Source organism: Ranitomeya imitator, chromosome 3, assembly GCF_032444005.1.
Source record: "Ranitomeya imitator isolate aRanImi1 chromosome 3, aRanImi1.pri, whole genome shotgun sequence".
Lineage (NCBI taxonomy): Eukaryota > Metazoa > Chordata > Amphibia > Anura > Dendrobatidae > Ranitomeya > Ranitomeya imitator.
This window is the reverse complement of record NC_091284.1, coordinates 343938397-343954180: the sequence shown is the minus strand read 5'-3', so window position 1 is coordinate 343954180 and position 15784 is coordinate 343938397. Positions and strand designations below refer to the sequence as shown.

The 15784-nt window shown below is 46.0% G+C and overlaps 1 long non-coding RNA gene across 1 annotated transcript in view; it reads left to right on the top strand.

Moving 5' to 3' along the window:
- Nucleotides 1-15784, top strand: part of LOC138672085 (uncharacterized) — a 160399-nt gene that overhangs the window by 86562 nt on the left and 58053 nt on the right. The gene's annotated exons all lie outside the window — the stretch shown is intronic.

The window sequence follows — 15784 nt, the reverse complement described above, 5'->3', positions numbered from 1 at the left end:
CAATGGCCAGAGAAATTGCCTGACTTGGTGGATCTGTATAATCATGTCCCGGTGAGCTCCACCAACTGCACCCCAGCTTACCTTATGCGTGCAAGACCCGGCCAATTACCAATCGATCTAGAAATGGGAATTCTGAAACCAGACGCAGAAGTTCAAGACTCCAATTGGGATATCATACGGCAAAAGCAGTATCGCCAAGTGCAAGAGAGTGTGGAAAGAAGCCTTCAGCAAACTAGAGAAAGACAAGAGCGAACTTTCAACCAGAATGCTCTAGCGACCCCATTAAGACCGGGTGACCAAGTGCTCAAGAGAAATCGTCGAACCAATAAACTGGACAATCAGTGGGAAGCCGTACCCTACACAGTTTTACCAACAAGAGTGGATAATCCTAAAATGTGTCTCATTAGCAAAAACGGAGGCTTAACATCTGTACTAGTGTCAAGAGACAATCTTAAATTATGTCCGGAAGCATTGAAAGAGCCAGACGTTGTCCAGCCAGAACCAGAAGTTATTCAACCCATACAGGTTCAACCAGTAAAGGAAAAAGAAGAGGAAGTGTATCACACCTGTATAGGAGACTTTCCCAAAACCCTACTAACATACCATGGTGCAGTAGTGGTTCCCATGGTGGCCTTTTACCCAACACCGAACCCAATACCAGAAGTCCCAAGACAGGAAGAGGCTGACCCCGTACTACAGGAGGTTCCAGGCCAGGAAGAACAGATTCCTGGTCAGAGTAATCCCATTCACGGTGGACTTGCCAACTCCATAGTCGTGGAATTATCTTTAGCAGAGCGGGCAGATACTACATCTGCAGTAGACAGTAGTACACCACATGAAGAGACACCGCTATTACGTAGATCACAGCGTAGTACCCAGGGTCAATTACCGGCCAGGTATGCAGATTACCAACTATAAAGCTCATAATGTGAATTGTATATATGTTATGCCATATATAGTTAAACAGAAAATGTAGTATAGTCATTGCTATCAGTCTGCAACGTTTAAGCCCAGTGCCTACAGAGACTTGTCTGTATGAACTTATTGCATATTCTTGAACTTTTTATCAGCCCGGAGGCACTAAATCAAAGCTCCGGAAAGACTGCTTTTTGAACTTTGCTTTTTGCTCTTTTTGAACTTTCTTTAGACTTTATATTGATAACTCCGTTGGAAAAATGGAACTAAATTCCTGGACACTAAGTACAGTGCCGTTCCTAATACCTTCAAGGATAGAACTGTATTAATGGACGCTATTTGAAGTGACTTTTTACAGAACTCTATTTTTGTTTCCTTGAGTGGTTTTTGTAACTTTTCATTTTTAAGACTGTACATATTAATTGTTATTTCAAAATGTTATTGTCCCACAGTCCCGGAGTACTGTTCTTAACTAAGGGGGAATGTGGCACCCCTAGGGGTATTTGCCACAAAAATAGTTACTGACAGTAAGTACAAATACTAAAATAGCAAGACTGCACTACCACCTCCGGCCAGAAGGGGGAGCTCCAGAGACTCCCCTTGATCCATTCTGGTCTGAGAGAAGAAATGGCAGTTGGGCCAAGGAGCTGATAGTGAGAGGTCATACAGTTGAATCTCTAACAGCCCTGTGACTGTTACCAGGCCTAAATCACCGGCCTGAGGAGAAGAGGGATAGAGAAAAAGGACATTGTGAGAACCGGGTAGCATTAATCACTACCCAGAACAGGCGCAAAGACGGATACCGGATCCGTGGCTGTATTCATTATATATAATACAGCAACCGGAAAAACGTGAGGTGATATCAGCTTCACTAGGGTCGGATGCAGCAACAGACACAGAGTTCAGCGGTACTCCCAGAGGGGGTAAACCGATAAAAGGACTCGGGTTGCCCGTCGAACCAGGACCCGGAGGGGACAGATTGGGCCGGCAGCCAGTTCACATACAGCAGCAGGGCCACACAGAAATTGCGCACAATAAGAGGCGAAGACCCCGGCAGGGTCAAAGTAACTCAGAGTTCCCATACAGACTCCGGTGACAGGACTGGTTGTAAATCCTTTTATGTTAAAGTAAACTGGTTAAACGTTTCAGTGCCTCAGTCTTTCATTTGGACAATAGCCATCTATCCAGGATCAGGATCGTCACCGCTGGGAGAACCTGCTGCTGATCAAGTAAGTGCCTGTCCCCTCATGATACCCCTTACACTGTGCATTGCCTGAGGCCACAGCACCGGGTCAAGCCACCCGTGACATCCCCCTCAAGAGACAGACTCCATTGGTCCGGTGCTGAGTATCCCGGTCTCCTGGGCGTCACACTTTACGATGAGCCTAATTCAGTGGATCAGGCTGAGAAAAATTTGCTGGCTTTATGCCAGGGTCAGGATGACGTAGAAGTATATTGTCAGAAATTTAGGAAGTGGTCAGTACTCACTCTGTGGAATGAATCTGCACTGGCGGCTTGGTTCAGAAAGGGTCTCTCTGAAGCTCTTAAGGATGTCATGGTGGGATTTCCTATGCCTGCTGGTTTGAATGAGTCTATGTCCTTGGCCATTCAGATCGGTCGTCGCTTGCGCGAGCGTAAATCTGTGCACCATCTGGCGGTATTGTCTGAGAGTAAACCTGAGCCTATGCAGTGCGACAGGACTATGACTAAAGTTGAACGGCAAGAACACAGACGTCTGAACAGGCTGTGTTTCTTCTGTGGTGATTCCACTCATGCTATTTCTAATTGTCCTAAGCGCACTAGGCGGTTCGATAGCTCTGCCGTCATTGGTACTGTACAGTCCAAATTCCTTCTGTCCATTACCTTGATATGCTCTTTGTCATCGTATTCTGTCATGGCGTTTGTGGATTCAGGCGCTGCCCTGAATCTGATGGATTTGGATTATGCTAAACGTTGTGGATTTTTCTTGGAGCCTTTGCGGTGTCCTATTCCGTTGAGAGGAATTGATGCTACACCTTTGGCCAAGAATAAGCCTCAGTACTGGGCCCAGCTGACCATGTGCATGGCTCCTGCACATCAGGAAGTTATTCGCTTTCTGGTACTGCATAATCTGCATGATGTGGTCGTGTTGGGGTTGCCATGGCTACAAACCCATAATCCAGTATTAGATTGGAACTCTATGTCGGTAACCAGCTGGGGTTGTCAGGGAGTACATGGTGATGTTCCATTTTTGTCTATTTCGTCATCCATTCCTTCTGACATCCCAGAGTTCTTGTCTGACTTTCAGGATGTATTTGAAGAGCCCAAGTCTGATGCCCTACCTCCGCATAGGAATTGTGATTGTGCTATCAATTTGATTCCTGGTAGTAAATTCCCTAAGGGTCGTTTATTTAATTTGTCCGTGCCTGAAGACACCGCTATGCGCAGTTATGTGAAAGAATCCCTGGAGAAGGGACATATTCGCCCATCGTCATCACCATTGGGAGCAGGGTTCTTTTTTGTTGCCAAAAAGGATGGTTCGCTAAGACCGTGTATTGATTACCGCCTTCTTAATAAGATCACTGTTAAGTTTCAGTATCCCTTGCCATTGATATCTGACTTGTTTGCTCGGATTAAGGGAGCTAGTTGGTTTACTAAGATTGATCTTCGTGGTGCGTATAATCTGGTGAGAATCAGGCAGGGAGATGAATGGAAAACGGCATTTAATACGCCCGAGGGTCATTTTGAGTATCTGGTGATGCCGTTCGGACTTGCCAATGCTCCATCTGTTTTTCAGTCTTTTATGCATGACATTTTCCGTGAGTATCTGGATAAATTCCTGATTGTTTACTTGGATGACATTTTGATCTTCTCTGATGATTGGGAGTCTCATGTGAAGCAAGTCAGAATGGTTTTCCAGGTACTGCGTGCTAATTCCTTGTTCGTGAAGGGATCAAAGTGTCTCTTCGGTGTGCAGAAAGTTTCATTTTTGGGGTTCATCTTTTCCCCTTCTACTATCGAGATGGATCCGGTTAAGGTCCAGGCCATCCAGGATTGGACTCAGCCGACATCTCTGAAAAGTCTGCAGAAATTCCTGGGCTTTGCTAATTTTTATCGTCGCTTCATCTGTAATTTTTCTAGCATTGCCAGACCATTGACCGATTTGACCAAGAAGGGTGCTGATTTGGTTAATTGGTCTTCTGCTGCCGTGGAAGCTTTTCAGGAGTTGAAGCGTCGTTTTTGCCGTGCCCCTGTGTTGTGTCAATCAGATGTTTTTCTTCCGTTCCAGGTCGAGGTTGATGCTTCTGAGATTGGAGCAGGGGCGGTTTTGTCACAGAGAGGTTCTGGTTGCTCAGTGTTGAAACCATGTGCTTTCTTTTCCAGGAAATTTTCTGCTGCTGAGCGTAATTATGATGTGGGCAACCGAGAGTTGCTGGCCATGAAGTGGGCATTCGAGGAGTGGCGTCATTGGCTTGAGGGAGCTAAGCATCGCGTGGTGGTATTGACTGATCATAAGAATCTTACTTATCTCGAGTCTGCCAAGCGCTTGAATCCTAGACAGGCCCGTTGGTCGTTATTTTTTGCTCGTTTTGATTTTGTGATTTCGTACCTTCCGGGCTCTAAAAATGTGAAGGCGGATGCTCTGTCTAGGAGTTTTGTGCCCGACTCTCCGGGGTTATCTGAGTCGGCGAGTATCCTCAAGGAAGGAGTCATTGTGTCTGCCATCTCTCCTGATTTGCGGAGAGTGTTGCAGAAATTTCAGGCTAATAAACCTGATCGTTGTCCGGCCGAGAAACTGTTCGTCCCTGATAGGTGGACTAGTAAAGTTATCTCTGAACTTCATTGTTCGGTGCTGGCTGGTCATCCAGGAATCTTTGGTACCAGAGAGTTAGTGGCTAGATCCTTCTGGTGGCCATCTCTGTCACGGGATGTGCGTGCTTTTGTGCAGTCCTGTGGGATTTGTGCTAGGGCTAAGCCCTGCTGTTCACGTGCCAGTGGGTTGCTTTTGCCCTTGCCGGTCCCGAAGAGGCCTTGGACACATATTTCGATGGATTTCATTTCTGACCTTCCCGTTTCTCAAAAGATGTCGGTCATTTGGGTGGTCTGTGATCGCTTTTCTAAAATGGTCCATCTGGTGCCCTTGGTTAAATTGCCTTCCTCCTCTGATTTGGTGCCTTTGTTCTTCCAGCATGTGGTTCGTTTGCATGGCATTCCTGAGAATATTGTTTCTGACAGAGGTTCCCAGTTTGTCTCGAGGTTCTGGCGAGCCTTTTGTGGTAGGATGGGCATTGACCTATATTTTTCCTCGGCCTTCCATCCTCAGACTAATGGCCAGACCGAACGAACCAATCAGACCTTGGAAACATATCTGAGATGTTTTGTTTCTGCTGACCAGGATGATTGGGTGTCATTTTTGCCGTTGGCTGAGTTCGCCCTTAATAATCGGGCCAGCTCGGCTACCTTGGTCTCTCCATTTTTCTGCAATTCTGGGTTCCATCCTCGTTTCTCTTCAGGACAGGTTGAGTCTTCGGACTTTCCTGGTGTGGATTCTGTGGTGGACAGGTTGCAGCAGATCTGGACTCAGGTAGTGGACAATTTGACCTTGTCCCAGGAGAAGGCTCAGCTTTTCGCTAATCGTAGACGCCGTGTGGGTCCCCGACTTCGTGTTGGGGATCTGGTTTGGTTATCTTCTCGTCATATTCCGATGAAGGTTTCCTCTCCTAAATTTAAACCTCGTTTTATTGGTCCGTATAGGATTTCTGAGATTCTCAATCCGGTGTCTTTTCGTCTGACCCTCCCAGACTCCTTTTCCATACATAATGTATTCCATAGGTCGTTGTTGAGAAGATACGTGGCACCTATGGTTCCATCTGTGGAGCCTCCTGCCCCTGTTTTGGTGGAGGGGGAATTGGAGTATATTGTGGAGAAAATTTTGGATTCTCGTGTCTCTAGACGGAAACTCCAGTATCTGGTCAAATGGAAGGGTTATGCTCAGGAGGATAATTCCTGGGTTTTTGCCTCTGATGTCCATGCCCCAGATCTTGTTCGTGCCTTTCATGTGGCTCATCCTGGTCGGCCTGGGGGTTCTGGTGAGGGTTCAGTGACCCCTCCTCAAGGGGGGGGTACTGTTGTGAATTCTGTGGCTGAATTCACTCCTGTGGTCACAAGTGGTATTGCAGCCTCTGGGCTTCCTCCCTCAGGTGTTTTGGTGAGCTCGTTGGCTGCCTTGCTATTTAACTCCACCTGAGTCTGTCTTCCTTGCTCCTTGTCAATGTTCCAGTGTTGGATCTGAGCTACTGCATCTTTCCTGTGTCCTGCTGCTCTGCTAGATAAGTGTTACTTTGTTTTTGTTTCCGTTTTTTCTGTCCAGCTGTGCTATTCTCTTTTGCTGGAAGCTCTGAGACGCAAAGGGTGCACCGCCGTGCCGTTAGTTCGGCACGGTGGGTCTTTTTGCCCCCCTTTGCGTGGTTCTGCTTTAGGGTTTTTTGTAGACTGCATAGTTCTCTTTGCTATCCTCGCTCTGTCTAGAATATCGGGCCTCACTTTGCTGAATCTATTTCATTCCTACGTTTTGTCTTTTCATCTTGCTAACAGTCATTATATGTGGGGGGCTGCCTATTCCTTTGGGGTATTTCTCTGAGGCAAGTCAGGCTTGTATTTCTATCTTCAGGCTAGTCAGCTCCTCAGGCAGTGCCGAGTTGCATAGGTAGTGTTAGGCGCAATCCACTGCTGCTTTTAGTTGTGTGAGGATAGGTTCAGGTATTGCAGTCTGCAGAGATTCCACGTCTCAGAGCTTGTTCTATTGTTTTTGGGTTATTGCTATATCACTGTATGTGCACTGATTACTGCACACTGTGTTGCCTGATAGCACAGCATAACACCTCCCACTGCCAGAGACACTTTTGCATACTATGAAAGGGCCCTGTGCCAGTGCCAACGAGTATGCAACCCCCACCTGATGAGGGAACCTGCACTTTCATCTGCACCTTCCTCTTTGTCCCCATGTAAGGTGGTATAGTAAGCAGGAAGGGGAACCTAACTTTCAGCAGGGTCAGATTCAGGCTGTGTAGAGTGCAAGGGGAATGTAGTGGTCTAGGTCAATGTACCAGCAGACTCATCTAGCAGTGGCTGGGCAATGGGCAGGATGAGGAGGAAACACAGATATAGGCCCAAATAATAAAGTAGGCTAAATGCAGTTCAAAATTGATAACAGGACTAAAGAGGTGGCATGGCTTTGTTCAGTGGAGGACAACTGTAATGAGGGGCAGACACAGTTAGTAGGCCCAAATAAGAAAGTAGGCTAAATGCAGTTCAAAATTGATAACAGGACTAAACAGGCGGCATTGCTTTGTTCAGCGGAGGACAACTGTAAGGAGTGGCTGACCCAGTTACTAGGCCTAAAATAAAAAAGTAGGCTAAATGCAGTTCAAAATTGCTAACAGGTGTACACAGGCGACATAGCTTTTTTCAGCGGAAGACAACTGTTATGAGAGGCTCACACAGTTACTAGGCTCAAGTAAGTAAGTGGGCTAAATGCAGTTCAAAATTGGTAAGAGGAGTACACAGGCGGCATAGCTTTTTTCAGCGGAGGAGGACAACTGTAATGAGAGGCTCACACAGTTACTAGGCCCAAATAGTAGGCTAAATGCAGTTCAAAATTGGTAAGAGGAGCACACAGGCGGCATAGCTTTGTTAAGCGGAGGAGCACAACTGTTATGAGAGGCTCATACACACTTAGTAGGCCTAAAATAAAAAAGTAGGCTAAATGCAGTTCAAAATAGGTAAGAGAAGTACACAGGTGGCATTGCTTTTTTCAGTGGAGGACAACTGTAATAAGTGGCTGACACAGTTAGTAGGCCAAAATAATAAAGTGGGCTAAATGTCAGCCCAAAAAATGTTCATAAATAAACTGGTGGCATAGCTAGGTACAGGGGTGGGCTCCTCTGCTGAGTAGTAGACAGTGGTAGTTGGTGCAAAGTATTAACAGGTGTAAATGGAGGCCAGGGCCCCTGTATATTTTTACTATCATCTATCATTTCAGCAAATTTGTATTGGCAGTGCCATTGAAGGATTTAACAGCACAGACTACACAGTGTGGAGCAGGGAGAGGTAAGTATTGCAATTAGTAGAGCACTGTTCAAGCTGGGGGGAACACACTCTCGTGGGCGGCGGTACTGGCACAGGGCCCTCCATATTATGACTGTGTGTCTGACGTTGGATGTGCACCACCACCGTCAGAGACACTTCATTGTACTATGAGGGACCCTGTGCCAGTGCCATCGCCCAAGAGTGGGCACACCCACCTGTCCAGGCAAACGGCACTCGCACGGGTGCTTGCGCCAAGTGGTGACCACGGCCATGTGGGGCGAGTCAGCCCATTTAGGGAAGTATGAAAATGGCCTATGGTGGACATTCAGCAGCTGCAAATGGAGGAATTGGAGCAGTCAGTAAGAGGAGGCCAAAGCAAGACATGTTTAAGGCAAGCTACGTGTCAGCAGGGGAAGGTGGGGCAAAATAATTTGAAATCCATGATTGGTTCATTTTAATGAAGGTTAGATCATCAAAATTTCGGGTAGCCAGACGTGTCCTTTTTTCGGTCAGTATTGAACCAGCAGCACTGAAGACTCTTTCTGATAGCACACTAGCAGCTGGGCAAGCGAGCTCCTGTAATGTATATTCTGCCAATTCAGGCCAGGTGTCTATTTTAGATGCCCAGTAATCAAAGGGGAATGACCTGTGAGGGACAACATCGATAAGGGAGGAATAATAGTTGGTAACCATACTGGACAAATGCTGTCTCCTGTCACTTTGAATTGATGCAGCAGTACCTGTCGTGTCTGCGGTCATTGCGAAATCACTCCACAACCTGGTCATGAACCCCCTCTGTCCAATGCCACTTCGGATTTGTGCACCTCTAACACCTCTGCCATGTTGCCCCCTACAGCTCGTGTGAGAACCATCACCGCCTCTGTGTGCTGGGAATGCCTGAACCAAACGGTCTACAAGAGTTGCTTGTTTGGTAGCCAATATTTGCTCAAGGTTCTCATGTGGCATGATATTTTGTAATTTTCCTTTGTATCGTGGATCCAGGAGGCAGGCCAACCAGTAATCGTCATTGGTCATTATTTTGATAATGTGGGGGTCCCTTTTTAGGATACGCAAGGCATACTCTGCCATGTGGGCCAATGTTCCAGGTGTCAATTCACTGCTTGTGCTGGGTTGAGGAGCACTTTCTTGCAAATCAACATCACTTGTGGGCCGCAAAAACCCTGTACCTGACCTTGCAACGCCACCAGTTTCTATTGCCCCCTGAGAAGCATCCTCCCATAAATATTCATCCACATCATCCTCCTTCTCCTCCTCCTCTTTGTCCACCACCTCATCCAGGAGAGTTTCCTGACCAGACAATGGCTGACTGTCATCAAGGTTTCCCTCCTCCTCGGCTGCAGACGCCTGCTCCTTGATGTGCGTCAAACTTTGCATCAGCAGACGCATTAGTGGGATGCTCATGCTTATGATGGCGTCGTCTGCACTTACCAGCCATGTGCATTCCTCAAAACACTGAAGGACTTGACAGAGGTCTTGGAGCTTCGACAACTGCACACCAGACAACTCCATGTCTGCCATCCAACTGCCTGCCCGTGTATGTGTATCCTCCCACAAATAAATGATAGCACGCCTCTGTTCGCACAGCCTCTGAAGCACGTGCAGTGTGGAGTTCCACCTTGTTGCAACGTCGATTTTTAGGTGGTGCTGGGGAAGATTCAGCGATCGCTGATGGTTCTGCATACGGCTGGAGTGTACGAGCGACTGGCGGATGTGCGAGCAAAGTCTTCGCACCTTCAGGAGCAGGGCTGGTAACTCCGGATAATTTTTCAGGAAGCACTGCACCACACCATCAGGTTCAAGGTGTGAGCCAGGCAAGGAATGTGTTTCAGTTCTGAAAGGGCTATGGTAGCCATAAAATTCCTTCCATTATCACTGACTACCTTGCCTGCCTCAAGATGTACACTGCCCAGCCATGACTGAGTTTCTTGCTGCAAGTTCTCGGCCAGTACTTCCGCAGTGTGTTTGTTGTCACCCAAACACTTCATTTGTAGCACAGCCTGCTGACGCTTACCACTAGCTGTTCCATAATGGGACACCTCATGTGCAACACTGGCTGCTGCGGATGGAGTGGTCATGCGACTGCGCTCAGTGGATGAGCTTTCACTTCTGAAGGAGGAGGAGGAGGGGTGGCGAACGCCTACTGCAAACTGTTTCCTAGACCGTGGGCTAGGCAGAACTGTCCCACTATGGCTGTCCCCTGTCGACCCTGCATCCACCACATTAACCGAGTGCGCCGTGATGGACACGTAATGTCCCTGGGCTGACTGGCCCAGGTGGCAAAGAGGCAAATGCCCCCTGGGCCACTCCCCCAGCAGCTGTTCAGGGCCAGCTGCCTGGTGGTGGCTACAGCCACACAGCAAATTGTGTGCAGCCATGTCTGCTGTACTGTGACGCGGTCGGCAGCAGACACAGCCGCATCACAGTTAGCGCACACATCTGTGCTGGGGTCGGGAGCTATGCTTGGCTGTCACCTTGACGGCTGCACATCTTCTGCTCCCTTCATGTTCTCTATACTTCCTGGTTAGGTGTCGAACATGCACGATGGCATCCTCATGCATGCGCTGACATGTCCCAAAAGCTAGAAGCAGAGAGGTGCTGCAGGGGAGCGACTGGTGAGGTAAGTATGAAAAACTTTTTTGTTTTCTTTATAAAATAAATGTAATGGTGGGTAACTGCAAGTGATTAAGTGGGGGGTGTAAGGAGACTGCACATAATGGAATTTGGGGGTTAAAGGAGACTGTACATGATGGAGTGAGGGGGTAAGTGGGGCTGCACATGATGAAGGTTGAGTGGGGCTGTACATGATGGAGTGGGGCTGCACATGATGAAGTGGGGAGAGTGGGGCTGTACATGGTGGAATGGGGCCGCACATGATGATGTGGAGGTAAGGGGGATTGCGCATGATGAAGGGAGAGTGGGGCTGCACATGAAGTGGGGAGTAAGGGGGACTGCACATGATGACGTGGGAGGGAGTAAGGGGGACTGCACATGATGAAATGGGGGAATGGGGCTGAACATGATGAAGTGGGGGTTAAGGGGGACTGCACATGATGAAGTGGGGGATAAGGTGAACTACACATGAAGTGGGGGGTAATGGGGACTGCACATGATAAAGTGAGGGGTAAGATGGACTGCACATGAAGTGGGGGTAAGGGTGACTGCACATGATGAAGTGGGGGGAAAGGGGACTGCACATGATGAAGTGGGTAGGTAATGGGGACTGCACTTGATGAAGTGGGGGTAAGGGGACTGCAAGACTGCACATGATTAAGTGTGTCTGAGGTGGGACTGCTCATGATTAAATGGAAGGGGGATAGGGGGCTGCAAATGATGAAGGGGCACTGCAGGTGAAGTGGGGGTGATAGGGGACTGCAATGAATGAAGTAAGGGGACTTCAAATTAAAGTGGGGGGACTGCAAATGATGAATTCAGTGTGAGGGACAGGGGACAGCAATTTAATTGAAGGTGGTGGTGGGGAGAGAAAATGATCAATTGAAGAGGGGGTGGGGAGAGCAATTGATGATCTAGGGGAAGAACAAATAATGAATTTTAAGGGTGGGGGAGTAAATGATGTATTGAATGTGGGGTAGAGCAGTTGATAATGAATAGAGGGTGGGAGAGAAAGACATAACAATGAATTGGGGCGGGAGGGGCATGTAACTATAATGAATCGGGGTTAGGGTTAAAGTGGTAGGAACATAGTGGGGGGCGTTGAGGATGAAGTGACTGGTAATGAATTGGGGGAAAGAGTACAGGTGCTAATTAATTTATATATTAAATGGGGAAAGTGGCTGTTTATAGTTAGTGGGTGCACAGTGGTGGATTATAATTTATATTTGGAATGGTGGGTTAATAATAATAAATAATAATTATAATTTATTTCTATAGTACCAACATATTCCGCAACACTTTACATTTTAGAGGGGACTTGTACAGGCAATGGACATTAAGCATAACAATAAACACATAGATCAACAGATACCAAAAGGAATGAGGGCCCTTCTTTCAAGCTTACAATCTATGAGGTTGCATAATAACCAATTATATATTGATTGCGGGTGCACCTCTGTATTCAGATGTGTAGTGTAGAAGAAAGGGAAAAAGTGGGGAATGTGCTCTGGAAACCGTGCTCTCGGTAACTGTTTTATTTTGTGCAGAGACGAGTCCTGGGTGGAAGAAGTGACGGCGGTCTGTGCTGGATAAAAATGAAAAGCAAAGATGAAGGACTTCAGCTAGAGACATCACTAGTGAGTCAGTGTATTACCTATACACTGACACTATACACTGCATATTATATACAAAGCTCTTGTATATAATGTCACTGGCAGTGATGATCACAGTATTACCTGTACACCGACACCTTATACAGATCTCCTGTGTATAATGTCACCAGTGATCACTGTATTATCTTTACACTGACAGTTAATACAGAGTTCCTGTATACAATGGCACTTAGTATTGTGATTTTTTAAAATTAATGATCAGTATTGTAGTATACAAGTAGTAAAAGGTGTACACTCCCTGACAGAAGTTATGTCGCTTATCCATGTTATGTAAATAAAAGCTTATAACTTGACGTTAAATTCATCCATTGATTGTATAAATTATTCTTTTGAAAATTGAAACCCTCTGAAATGTGGTTTAGGTTAAGAAAATAAATTGGCATCAATGCAGAAATATTGATCAGTTAATGGACACAGAATGGTCAGATTTTAGCAAGACAAAACTTTTGTCGCCTGGTCATATAATGCACCCAATCCTAGTTTACATCCTCACGTGTGCTCAGTAAATGATCGGTTAATTAGTGTGTGTGTATAAAAAGAAACCCAGCACCCCAGACCTTCACTTGAACTGCAACTTGCCAAAAATCCACCCTGCGACCAAAGCCTGGATTATCAAGAGACCAGATCCACTGCAGAGGTAGTGGGCACCTTTAATGTGTCTCAGCGTCAAGTACAAAGAATTAAAAAAAGATTTGAAGAGACTGGAGATGTGTTTGATAAGCCCAGGTCCGTCAGACCCCGCAAGACAACTGCTCAGGAGGAATGTTTTTTGGTTAGAAAATCCAAACCAAGCCCCTCTTCCAATGCAGCAGAGCTCCAACAGGCCTGGTCACTTCAAGTCCCTGTGTCAACTAGAACAGTTTGTATGATTCTGTCTCGAAATGGCCTCCATGGTCGTATCAGTGTCCAGAAGCCAGCACTAAACAAAAAGCAAATAAAAAACCGTGTGACATTTGCAAAGCCCCACAGCCTGCTAAACAGATAGATGCTGGAAAAGTGGCAGAAGGTAAATTTCTCTGATGAATCTTCAGTAGAATTACACCACAGCAGCCGCAAATACTGCAGGAAACCTACTGGAGCCCGTATGGATCCAAAATACACCCAGAAAACAGTTAAATTTGGTGGTGGAAAGATCATGGTCTGGGGTTACATTCAGTATGGGGATGTGCAAAACATTTGCAAGGTGGAAGGCAATATCAATAGCCTAAAATATCAAGAAGTATTAGCTACCTCTTATATTCCAAATCATAAAAGGGGTCAGATTCTGCAGCAGGATGGTGCTCCATCTCATACATCCATCTCTACAACAAAGTTCCTCCAGGCAAAAAAGATCAAGGTGGTCAAGGACTGGCCAGCCCAGTCACCAGACATGAACATCATTGAGTATGTTTGGGGTAGAATGAAAGATGAAGCTTGGAAGATAAAACCAAAGAATCTGGGTGAACTCTGGGAGGCATGTAAGACTGCATTCTTTGCTATTCCTGAAGACTTCATTAATAAATTGTATGAATTATTGTTGAACCGCATGGATGCAGTCCTTCAAGCTCATGGAAGTCACACAAAATATTAAATATGACTCTAATAGCATGACAACTTCATTCACCAATGTTATGCAACATATATTTGTATTTTAAGTTAATTATTTGTTTGAATATCACGTTACTTTCTGTGGGCGTCAAAACTGTTGTCTTGCCAAAATCTGACCATTCTGTGCCATTAACTGATCAATATTTCTGCATTGATGACAATTTATTTTCTTAACCTAAACCACATTTCGGATGGTTTCAGCTTTCAAAAGAATAATTTATACAACCAATGGATGAATTTAACGTCAGGTTATAAGCTTTTATTTACTTAACATGGATAAGCGACATAACTCATGTCACGGAGTGTATGGTGGCATCATTGGTCTTTGTATAGAGTGTAGTTTCATGTAGAGGTAGTGGTGATATTATAATATTATGTATTCGCTGTGTAGTGGTGATAGTACTAGGCACTGTGTAGCCATATTGTTGTATGTATGTTTGTAAGCATGCTCCGTTATGGCACCATATCTAAGCAGTAAGCTTGGTTCTGGTACTGTATCAATGTAGTAATCTAGATTATAATACTGTATGTATGTCGTAATCTCGGTTCTGCTCCAGTTTCTATGTAGCAGGCTTGGTTCCATGTAGTAGACTTATTAAACTTGGTTCTGCTCCCTTATGTCTGTAATAAGCTCGGTTCTGCTCCCACATCTCTGCAGTAAGCTCAGTTCTGCTCCCATATCTCTGTAGTAAGCTCGGTTCTGATCCCATATCTCTGCAGTAAGCTCGGTTCTGCTCCCATATCTCTGCAGTAAGCTCGGTTCTGCTACCATATCTTTGTAGTAAGCTCGGTTCTGCTCCCATATCTCTGCAGTAAGCTCGGTTCTGCTCCCATTTCTCTATAGTAAGCTCTGTTCTGTTCCCATATCTCCGGAGTAAGCTCTGTTCTGCTCCCATATCTCTGTAGTAAGCTCTGTTCTGCTCACATATCTCTGTAGTAAGCTCCGTTCTGTTCCCATATCTCTGGAGTAAGCTCGATTCTGCTCCCATATCTCTGGAGTAAGCTTGGTTCTGCAACCATATCTATGCAGCAAGCTCCATTCTGTTCCCATATCTGTGTACCAGCCCGTTTTCAAATCCTATTATCTTTGCTACTTTAATGCAGTGGCCAGATATAAGCAGGGAAAAGGAGGGCCACCGCCTTGTGATTGCCCCCCAGGCTGAATAGTGCCAGCTAGCCCCTGGTAAACTGTAGTTTCATCTGCCGCATCCTTCACTTTTGGTTTGGGTGAAGGACACAGGGAAGCGACTTGTTCCTGACCGGGAGCATCCACTGACGAATCGCTGCTTTTAGATTTCAAACCTTCTAAAGAGGAGGCGAAAGAGCTAGAGGCTGAGTCAGCAAGGAAAGCCAAAACTTTTTCCTGCTGTTCCGGCTTTAAAACCTGTTTTCCTACTCCCAGATAAGGGAGCCTTCGAGGCCTTGTGTAGCTGTAGCCAGATGATGACGCTGGCTCAACACCTCGAGCCTTTGATGCGATTTTGCTTTTCCCACTATTACCAGATGCTGCTCCATCACCACCACCACCTCCATCAGTACCAGCTGGCAACGCCCGCCCACGGCCTCTTTCACCAGACTTCCTCATTTTTGGAAAAATCTAACCAAAGTAACAACCGTTATATGGTACTGTGAAACAAGGTAGAAGGTGTATATAAACTTGTGGAGAATTTAAATCTCCCTTTTTTGGGGGGGAGACTGAAACAAAACTCAGTCCCAGTGTATTACACTACATAATATAAGTGGCAGAACGTGGCTGGAAGATGTTCGACAAACTTACAAAACTGTGACATAGATCCACTTAGTGCCAATTTAAATTTCCCTTTTATTTGGAGGAGACTGCAACAAAACTCAGGCCCAGTGTATTACACTACACAATGTAAGTTGCAGAACGTGGCTGGCTGATATATCAA